The sequence below is a fragment of the Natator depressus genome, chromosome 24 (assembly GCF_965152275.1).
Source record: "Natator depressus isolate rNatDep1 chromosome 24, rNatDep2.hap1, whole genome shotgun sequence".
Taxonomy (NCBI): Eukaryota; Metazoa; Chordata; order Testudines; family Cheloniidae; genus Natator; species Natator depressus.
The window spans coordinates 4,112,539-4,123,406 of NC_134257.1; the positions used below are offsets into that span (position 1 = coordinate 4,112,539).

General features: G+C 57.4%; 1 protein-coding gene across 1 annotated transcript in view; it reads right to left on the reverse strand.

The window, feature by feature from the left end:
* The window catches only part of PEAR1 (platelet endothelial aggregation receptor 1), a 56,479-nt gene extending 52,325 nt beyond the window's left edge, over positions 1-4,154 (reverse strand). The window contains exon 1 of the mRNA XM_074938166.1: positions 4,005-4,154. The gene's annotated coding sequence lies outside the window, so the exon portion shown is untranslated. The remainder of the gene's footprint in view (positions 1-4,004) is intronic.
* Between the last annotated feature and the right edge of the window lie 6,714 nt (positions 4,155-10,868).

The following is a 10,868-nucleotide window of genomic DNA, read 5'->3' on the forward strand; positions in this document are numbered from 1 at the left end:
CACACGCTGGGGAAGGCCGCGGTGAGTCACCCCGCCCCTCCCCTCGCTCATTTCCCCCACCACGGGGCGTCGGCACCCGTCGCTTGACCTTGCTTCCTCCATTGCAGGCGGAGCGTGCAGCCGAGCCCGGAGGCGAGACCGACCCCCAAGGCCTCTAGGAGGGGCTCAGCCGCTCCACAGGGAACCTGCCCGGGGGGGGGGGGGGGGGTGCAGCCGCAGGGTGGCCACTATAGGGGCCAGCACATGTGGGGAAGCGAGGTGGCCGAGGTTGCACGCATCAGCCGCAGGGCAAGGAGCAGATTGCAGGAGTGTGGACGGCCACATCCCTCTCCGGCCCTGCGCCACGTTCCCCCCTCCCCACCCGGGCCTCACTCCAAGTCCACAGCTCACTTTGCACCCCAGAGCCGGGTGTAGAACCCAGGTGTCCTGCTCGGAGTCCGCTGCCCTAGCACCACATTCCTTCAGTCCGGATTCCAGGGCCCCTTCTGCTCTAGCCATTGGGCCCCACTCCCCTCCCAGAGCTGGGCACAGAGCCCAGGTGTCCTGCCTCCCAGCCCCTCCCTGCTCTAGCCACTGGACCCGACTCCCCTCCCAGAGCTGGGCACAGAACCCAGGTGTCCTGCCTCCCAGCCCCTCCCTGCTCTAGCCACTGGACCCGACTCCCCTCCCAGAGCTGGGAGAAGGAGGCAGCTCCAGCCCTGGAGGCAATGTGGGGCCGGGCCGGGGCACAGAGGGGTTCAAAGCCTCTGCAGCTATTTTAAGCCACGCTCCAGTCAGCAGAGCAGTCACACGCCTGCCCAGCGGGGTCTGCACCCCCCCCCCCAGCCCCTGTGCTGCCACCCCTCCCGCTGACATCCGGGCAGGCCGAGTCACGGGGCGGAGCGGTGCCTAATGGTTAGAGCAAGGGGGTTGGGTGAAGGACGCTCCAGGTGGCGTCACGGCTCCGGCCCGCTGGTGCGGCAGGGGGAGGTTAGCTCACATCACTGCTGCATCTCAGCTACCCCAAAGGCGGGCTGAGCGCAGGGGCCTGGGAGTCAGGACGCCTGGGTTCTATAGATGGGTTTGGGAGGGGAGAGGTGTCTAGTGGTCACAGCAGGGGGAGGGAGGGTATCAGGACTCCTGGGTTTTATTTCCAGTTCTGGGTGGGGAGTGATGATTAAACCCTCAACATGATCCCCCTGGTGGGGGGGGGGTCAGTTCTGCTCTGATGGGGAAACTGAGGCACAGAGACAGGAAAGTGACTGGCTCAAGGTCAAAGAGCAGAGCTGGGAATAGAACCCAGGAGTTCTGACTCGCAAGTCCCCTGCTCTAACCTAGTCCACGCTCCCTTCCCAAAGTCATGTAGAACCCAGACTGCCCATCTCGGTCATCCGCTCTAACCACCAGCCCATCTCCGAGCGTAGAGCAGGAAATGGGGAGTCACTGCTCCTGGGTTCTGCTCCCAGCTATTGGAGGAAGTGTGGTCTAATGGTGAGAGCAGGCGGCTGGGCAGCAGGGCTCCTAGATTCCATTCCCAGCTCTGGGAAGGAGTTTAATCGAGCGATGAGAGCAGAGGGCTGAGAGCCAGGACTCCTGAGTTCTGTTCTGCCGATGACTCTCTGGGCAAAATCACCTCCCTGCGCTATGCCTCAGTTTTCCCATCTGTAAAATGGGGGTAACAGTGACACCTGCACCTCCCGAGCAGGTTTGAAGGATTAGCTCATAAATAAAATGCTTTGAGATCCCGGGAGGGGAGGCGCTATGCCAGGACCCCCAGCCCGACCTATTCCCAGCGCTCAGGGGTGGACGTTGAGTGTCTGGAGCCCGCTGGGGTGACACGTCCGCTGAGCATCCGGGATGCAGCACGTTCCCTTCTGCGGGCTCCAGGAGGAGGCAGGATGACAGCCATGGTGACCTTTCCCTCCGCATGCAGTGTGGGCCACGGATGTCACCCCTCACCACATCAAGGGCGCCTTCGCTCTGGTATCGCACTGCCTTGGTCAGGGTGAAATGCCACAAGGACCAGGCTGTCCCCTGGGCCGCAAAGTTAAACGTCACCGTTTGCGAAGGAGGGGGATGTGGTTAGTGAAGGGAACTGGGAGTCCAGACTCTGGGGTTTTAGCCCAGCCCTGGAAGGGGAATGGCATCTAGTGGTTAGAGCAGGGAGGGCTGGGAGCCAGGACTCCTGGGTTCTATCCCCAGCTCTAGGAGGGGAGTGGGGTCTAGTGGTTAGAGCAGGGAGGGCTAGGAGCCAGGACTCCTGGGTTCTGTTCCCATTTCTCATGCTGACTCTCTGCATGACCTTGTGTAAGTCCCTTCTGGTTTGGTGGAAAGGGGGCTGTCCCGAGACCCAGTGTCTCTCTCCAGCCCTTTGCGATGTCCCTTTAAGGGCGATCTGTCCCGGGAAGGAGAGGAGCCACTATCTCTGCCCCTCCAGTTTCCGCTGCAGTGTCACCGGCACTGACGTGCTTCCTCCCGGGGCTGAGTGGATGGCAAGCTGGCCCGGAGACCGCTGGCCCAGCCAGGCCCTGGGAGGCTACACCCGGCCCTACAGCCCCAGCCAGAGCCCTCTTGGGAGCTGGCCAACTCGGGACCCAAGCTGTTCAGGGCGGGACAAGGGGAGCCTGTGCTGTGATGGGATTGTACCTGGCCTGCCCCATCCCTGCCCTGCCCTAATCCCAGCCCAGCCCCTGCTCCAGATCCACTTAGTCCTCAGGTCCACCCAGCCCCCAGGCCCTACCCCAGATTCACCCAGCCCCCAGATCCGCTCTAGACCCTCAGATCCACCCCAGACTCTTTACCACATCCACCCAGGCTCCAGATCCCTGCAGCACCTGCCCCAGATCCACTCCAGCCCCCTGACCCTTCCCCAGATCCCAGATCTACCCCAGACTGACCCCAGCCAGCCTGCCCAGCCCCCATACCCTACTCCAGCCCCTAGTCTTTACCCCAGATCCCCCCCACTCCTATCCAGCCCAGCTCCCACGCCGTACTCCAGCTCAGCCCAGCCCACTGTCCCGGCCCCATTCCATGGCTTATTCCCCCATCCCATCCCGCCCTGCCATGCCCCATTCAACTTCCACTCCACCCCGACCCCCCATCCCACTCTGCTCCAATCCCCCCCCCCCTCGCTCCCACCACCCCTCTCTCCCCAGACGGGCCGCTTGCAGAAACAGGTACCATGGCCGGGTTGGGGGCTTGTCCAGCTGTTTCCAGGACTTGGGTCAGGGAGGAGGAAATCTCCCCGCTGCTGGCTGGTGCAGTGTGGGATGGGGGCGTCCCTCTCTTTGAACCCCATGCTGGACTCGCCTGACCCCCCTTCCCCGCAGAGATGCCAGCCACCTGCCCTGGCTCCAGGCCCCCCCACCGGGTCCATCTGAACAGAAACCAGCCTCTGCCAAGCCCTTGTCAGCCAGGTCTCAGCTCCAGCACCACAGGGCCGATCCTGCCCTCCCTGGCGTGGTGTCGATTCAGACTCCAGCAGAGTGACTCTGCATTTACACCGGGATCACCGACCACAGAACATGGGCTGGACTCCTTTGCCCCCTACCGCCCCCCCCCCAGCCTCCCCCCGTTACTTTGGATTCACATCACTGTAACGGAGAACAGAATCTGAACCGATGTCCATTGTTTCCCGTAGAATTACTCCATGTTTGTGCCGATTTAACTGAGAGCAGAATCTGGCCCCAGCTCTTGACACCCCCCGCAGATTTGCACTGGCGTCACGGAGACCGGAATCGAGCCTCAGACCCCTTGGGAAGACAGAGCTACCTAGACGCTGGGCCCTGGATGCTCCGAGGAGCCCCCGGCCAATAACTGATAACTGGGGTCGAACATTAGAGGCCAAGCCCCTCTGTACAAAGCAGGCTGCTCCAGGATGCCCCTTGAAATCTGTCATAAACAACCACTGTAACTCGGACACCTGGCTCGGCTTTTGGTGCTCGGATTCCAGCGATCAGCGCCCTGACAGTCCCCGATCTGTAGCCATCCAACAATCCGCTGTGGGCAAACCCCACCGTACTCACCTTTCTTCTGTCCTGGGCAAGGTATCTCTCACGGCAGCCTCCCAAGAAATCCTCTAGCAGGGAGCAGACGGGCCGTGGGAAGCAGCTGAAAGAATTTGGGGCGGGGGGGGGGAATAAAAAAATTGGCAAGGGAGAGTTTATTTCCCTCTCCAGGAAAAAAAGAAGCAACGAGCCCTCTTTTGGGTTTGGGTCTGGTCTCCTGCTCGGGGCAGGGTGGGCACTGAGTCTGTGGGTCAGAGGAGGCTCTGGCGGGGAGGGGCCATTCAGTGTGAGGGGGAGGGAGCAGGAAGGGGGCTGGGAACCAACTCAGGAAGTTTTGACAAGGAAACTAGTAAGGGCGCTGGGCTTGGAGGAAGAAAGAAGAAAAAAAAAAACACGCACACACACCACTTTTCCCTTGGCAAGAAACCAGCGTGTGTGAAATAGAAGCTGCAAAACAAACGTTAAACCAGAACCCACCACACAGAGCTCTGTGGTCAGGATCCAGCCCCCCGGGGCTGCGTCCTCACTAGGGAACAGGGTGGGTCGGCTCCCACGGGGTGAACCCGAATGAAGACGAGGCAGTTCGTAGCTTCCACACGAGCTAAAGACTCGGGAGCAGCCTCGGGCTTCCTTCGCCCTCACTCGTGTTAAAGCTACGACCACAACTGCCTTATCCTCACTGGGCAGCGTGGTCGTAGCCGTATGGGTCCCAGGATATTAGAGAGACAGGGTGGGTGAAGTCCTACCTTCCCGGCCAGAACAACAGATACAAAACCTGCAGACACCTCCCCACTGTTACAATGATCAACACCGTGACGGTGCCTCCCATAAGGCTTTATGGAAATATGCTTATGAATGTATATATGACATAACTAGAATATGTTTTATGCTACGTATGCCATGTAACATCTCTCTGTAGAGGTTATGATCTACTGAATATATTAATCCTATTTGTATGCATGTATCATTTTTGTATTCGTAGTTATGAATACTGGCTTGATTTCTAAGCAGCCTTAGTAGAGCATTTGGTCAGCTTCAGGAGAAAGGAATGTGCAAATTAGGTACCCAATCAAGAAACACTTAAAGGACAATGAATCTTGGAAGGCTCCAATCCACATCAGAAGTCTACTTGAGGACATTCAAGGTAGCATGTGACCCATGGCTGCTACCTGTAAAAATCTGAGTCATGCATGGACATGTGACTCTAAAAATCCATCTCGGAGCTGGACTTTGCATAGGAGAGAGGAGGGGGTCTCCACCCACAAGAGAAAGTCTATTTAAACCCCTGGGAGACCCCCTCCATTTTGTCTTCAGCTGGCTAAAGAGAGAGCCTCTCCACCCCCAAAGATATCTGAAAGAAACTGGAACAAAGGACAGTAACTACAGGAAGTGTGAGCAATTGCTGGACCCAGACTAGAAGGAGACTAGTCTGTAAAAGGAAGCTTGCTGGAACTGGTGAGGTTTTTATCTGTGTTCAGTTTTATTACCGTACTAGACATAGACTTGTGGGTTATATTTTATTTTGCTTGGTAATTCACTTTGCTCTGTCTCTTACTACTTGGAACCACTTAGATCTTACTTTCTGTATTTAATAAAATCACTTTTTACTTATTAATTAACCCAGAGTATGTATTAATACTTTGCGGGGGGGGGGGGAGGAAACAGCTATGTGGGTGAAACCATGCAATCACTAGGCTCTAAAATGAACTGCCTGGCTTCTCCGTCCGTTTCCGCGCTGGACCTGTTGCCCAAAGAAATGTTTTTTTTATGCTGGGGCAGAAGCATTCGGATCCCCTTGTTCTCAAACCCAGCAGAATTGCTGCCACGCCAGGTCAAAGCCAGGCCGAAAAACACAGAGGGCCCGATGCACCTTGTAAAATCGTGCACACCAGGGCAAAGCGGGCCCGATTCTCCATTGCCCTGCACCTGATTTGAGTTTACACTGAGGCCCCTTTTCACCCCAGTGACAACATCAAGGGGGCACAAAACAGGTGACAGTGAGGCTCGGGCCCTTGTGCTGTGGGGGGTAAGTGCTCCCAAGCCAGACAGGTGGAGCTGTGTGCTCCCCCTCCCCACTTTGCATGAATATAAAATGACTGGGCAAGGTGGTGGATGACCGGGAGCAAGCCGGGGCTTTTCCTGCAGCCTGCGAGGGTCGGGGGTCCACATCCTCAGAGGTTTCTGTCAATGGAAGACAGGCACCTAAATACCAATGAGGCTCTGGGCTGAGGATACTCTGGGTTCTGAGTCTCCCCTTACACTGGTGTAAATCGGGAGCAGCGCTGCTGGAGCGGTGTCAGCGAGAGCAGAGGGAGCGCGATGATCCGGGTTTGCTTGGAGCAAAGGAGGGCGGCTTGCAAGGGGCAGCGTTCCCAGCAGATATTTCTCTCTGCTGAACAGCAACATCTGGTGGCCCAGACAGCAAACTGCAAAGCAGTGAGAGGGATGCAGGAGTGGTCAGGACTTCCATGCAAACAGAGGGGTGGTCTGAGCATAGGCCTGGGAGTCAGCACTCCTGGTATCGAACGCTGACTCAATGTATGCTCCAAGGCAAGTTACTCCCCCACACACACACTCTGCGCCTCAGTTTCCCCACCTGTCAAGCAGCGGTGATGATGCTGATCTCATAGAGGGAGGACGGTCTATTCACATTGAAGGTGATTAGTATAGAAAGTCTCAACAAGATGAAAACTCTCCGAAGACTCTAAAGAAACCCATTTTGGGACAGATCCGTTGGCTCCAAGCTCCCCGGCTGGCTGGGAATTCATTGAATCATAGAATATCAGGGTTGGAAGGGACCTCAGGAGGTCATCTAGCCCAACCCCCATTCGAAAGGCGACGGATACATTAAAGATCGAGAGGCACTCACACACTACAGCGACGGGAGCCATATAAGAACCTATGACAGGTAGACACCTAGTCAAAGCCATAGAGCTTGGCTGGGGCCTCTGGATGCGACCATATTCGTAATAAGAACGGTCCAGCCATCGGACAGCAAGCTCTTTGGGGCAGAGACCATCTTTTTGTTCTGTGTTAGCCTAGTTTTACAACAGGCTACATAAAAAGCCCTAGTGAAGTCAGTGCAAGCTAAAATTTCAGACAATGACTTGTTTAGACGGCTCTATATATGACACACTGAAATGTAAGTACAATATTTATATCCCAATTGATTTCTTTAATAATTATATGGTAAAAATCAGAAAGTAAGCAACTTTTTACTATCGGTGTCCTGCGACACTTCTGTGGTTTTATGTCTGATTTTGTAAGCAAGTCGTTTTTAAGAGAGGTTAAACGTGGGGGCACACAAGACAAATCAGACTCCTGCAAGGGGGACAGTCGTCTGGAAAGTTTGAGAGACGCTGGCCTAGAGGGCTGCCTCAGTTCTCTGTGAAATTATAAAGTGCCCCACCAGGGGGCAGTCAGGGTCTGTGATGCACAGAGCAGCGTGGCGGCTGGTGCGAAGAGCCGCTTCTCTCAGAGCTTCATTGAAGCCACTTGCCGAACGGAACAAAAACAATCAGCTCTCGCCCAGCTCTTTTCAGCCGTAGATCTCCAAGCACTTTACACAGGCGCTCAGGGTCATTGTCCCCGTTTTACAGATGGGGAAACTGAGGCCTGGCCCGGGGAAGTGACTGGCCCATGGTCACCCAGCTGGCTAGTGGCAGAGCTGGAAACAGAACCCAGGCCCCACTCCGCTGCCCTACCCGCTAGGACACATTGCGAGATGAGTCCCATGCAACTACCCCATTCTGCAGGGGCAAGTGGCTGAGGGAAGCATCCAGCCGCGAGGCTGCTCCTGTGAACTCCTGCCTCATGTCCCACCGAGATCTTGGTGCCTCGGGAAGATTGCATGTGTACAGACAGGAGAGGCCGCAGAGCCGGGATCAGCCCAGGTACGGAACAGCTGCAGCCAACTTTCCGAGAGCAACTACTAGGTAAATAGAGGGAGGGCCAGATCCTGATCCCAGCTGCACCAGTGCAATCCAGAGGTCCTGATTCTCACATACCCTAAGGCCCCTTTTCACTGCTCTGGCTGCACAAAGGGGCCTTAAAAGTGGGTGCAACTGCTCCACCCACCCACTCTAAGGCACCTGTCACGTGGCCAGAGCCACCCCAGTATAAGTGACAATCAGGACCAAGGTGTCTCCATTGCAATGAGCAGCGTCACCCCGGATTCACTCTAGTGGTGCAACCGAGCTCAGACCTGCCCAGAAATTCGCGTGGGCTGCTCCTCCCCTGCTGTGCCACGTGCGTGGTGCAAAGCGAGCGTGAAACACGAGGCTGAGAGCAGAAAATGCCAATTGGGGGGCCACATTTTACACCCAGGTAGAACCGGGGCGATTTCGAGGCACAGGGCAGACAAAACCAAAGCCCAGCAATGACACGCCACAGCACGGCCACCGACACTTCACTTCTTATGGCCCTCCTACCCTGCCTCTGGAGGGCCAAAAGCGGGCGGGCAGAGTAACAGGCAGGCCCCACTGGGGATCCCTAGAATTCCTTTGCTCCCACTGCACACCAGGAACCCTATAGTCTTTACTGGGGCAAGAAGAGTCTTTGTCAGGCTGGGGCAGGTTTGTGATCCAGTGTGTGGCTGGATTGTGGGCCGGCCCAGGTGATGCTCCTGCCGGATTCCAACCCAGCCGCGCGGGGAACGTGTTCTTTGGAAGCAATGCTGCTACAGATGATGTAAATCTGGTGTTTGCTGACGGGTCTGCAAGAGAGGGCTTGTGGGCTGCGTCCATCCGCCTGTCTCCCGCTCTGCAAACTGGTTTGTCTGGTGGAGAACAAGGGATGTGTGTAGAAGGGGGGTATGTCCATTGCAAACGAACCCCGCTCTGTTGAATTCAGTGCCACTCTGGTGTCTCCCACTACCTCAGGGTTTGGTCTCAGATCCGTGGCTGCTCCCCAGTTCGCCGCGGCCTTGCAGCCGGTGCAGTCACTTCCCCCTGTGCAAAGCGGATGCCACACACTGTCCCTGGGATGAGCGGGAGGCGAGTGGCAGCGACCAATGCGAACTGGGGGGACCGGGCTCTGCGTCTCTGCCAGCTTCCCCGCCGATCCCCCATCGGGGTGTATTTCTCAAGAGCAGGAGCTGGGTAGAATCTCTCCCAACGGGCAGAAACGGACTCCCAGCAGCCAGACGTCGGGGGGCTTGGATCCAGGTTGTGCTTTGGCCCATTTCTGACAGAGCGTTCTGGAGCGGAGCGTCAGAATCTCTTGGGTTCTGGCCCCGCTGAGCCCAAAGGAGACCCTCTCCTCCAAACTCTTGAGCTCTGAAGGACGTAGGGGAGCTGAATTCCAACCACCCGGGGGTCAGCATTGATGGAGCAAAGCTGACAGAGCTTGCTTTGATGGTGCCCCACGGTGCAGGGGGCCTTGTGGTTGTGCCACCTTTCCGACGAGGCCTGGCACCCAAGGTGCAAAGAAAGGGGACATCACCTTCCCCAAGCCCCGGTTCTCCTCCTGCACCCACCACCAGGCACCGTACTGGCCCGGAGCCCCAGCTGGTGGAAACGGGCATCGCTCCATTTACGCCGGTGGGCTGGAGTGACTCCCTGGCGGGATGGAGGCGAGAGCAAGCCCCTGCTAAGCTCTCAGCTATTCATAGCTAGTAAGTACATTAGCCGGCTTCAATTGATGTCAAGCCACCGTTAATTGCCTCTCCTCTTTACACTAATAACTCTAATCACTCATAATGATTTTCACATTCCAGAGGGGCGCACCATCCCCTCCTCCCCGGCCTGAGCTCCATTAGAAAAGCATCCACCCCCCCAGTCCCCAGCATGCCTTAAATCAGTGCCAGTTACCCAGGAGCCCGACTAAATAGCTCTTCGGAGAGCCCTGTGATGAATGGACTCAAGTGGGGGGCTTCCTGGCCCAGGCCCTGGCCTGGGGGGGAGAGGGCTCCGGCTAAGCTCCCAGGGGTGCCAAAGGTTTGGTTTGATCACTTTGACTCATCATCCTTTGGCCTTTATTAAATGGTGGAAATTAACTGGGGGAGTGGAGTCTTGGAGTCTTTGGGGAGCTGTTTAAAGAGACCCCCCCCCCCTCCTCCGCCCAATCAGTTCCTGGCTGTCCATTTCCTCACCGTTTCCTCCCGCGGCCAAAGGCTGGTCCGTCAAGTGGGAGGAAGTTGGCTCACCCTGGTGCAACTGATGAGAGAAGGGGCCCGCGGCTTGCCCCAGCCGCTCTGCTGAGGGTGCCGGTGGGTTGCCCCAGGCAGAGACGTATGCTCCATCGCCTCCCTGGCTCGGCATGGGTGCATCCAGACATGGGCAGGGCCGGCATTAGGCCCTGGTGAGGCAGGTGTCTGCTGGGAGGGAAGCAGTGAATGCCTGGTGGGCCATGATGCCCCAGGGCCATACTCCCCATCCCTATGCCCCTAGTCCAGCAGCTGGGGGCGGCTGCTCTGCCTGGGCCCCCTGCAAACCAAGGGCCATCTGTTTTGCCCTCTCCCTGTACCCCTTTCCCCGACGGCCTCCTCCCTAGGACTGGGCTGGGCCCGACTCCCCTGCAGATCTCGGGACACTCTCGTCCTCCTGATACTCTGGGGCAGTGCCCAGCCCCTGCTGCGAGAGCAGCCTCTGGGCTGCTCTAACTGACACTCTGCCCCCTGGGATGCACAGAACACCCATAATGCCACGCGCTTCAGTCATGCCGCCCCCCCCCCCCGATCTGCCTCCTGCACCAGAGGCTGGGACTTATGCCAGTTCCACACCAGCTGACACCCTGCATGGCGGGGCGGGGGGAATTCTCAGGGGCCGTTTCCACCCACCTGAAGGCCCATTTATGCTGCCGGAGTGGCCTACCAAGCCCTGAGTGTGGCTGAAGATCAGGCCCTGGGTTGGGGCCCCGGTCTAGCTTCCCTGGACTTTTCCA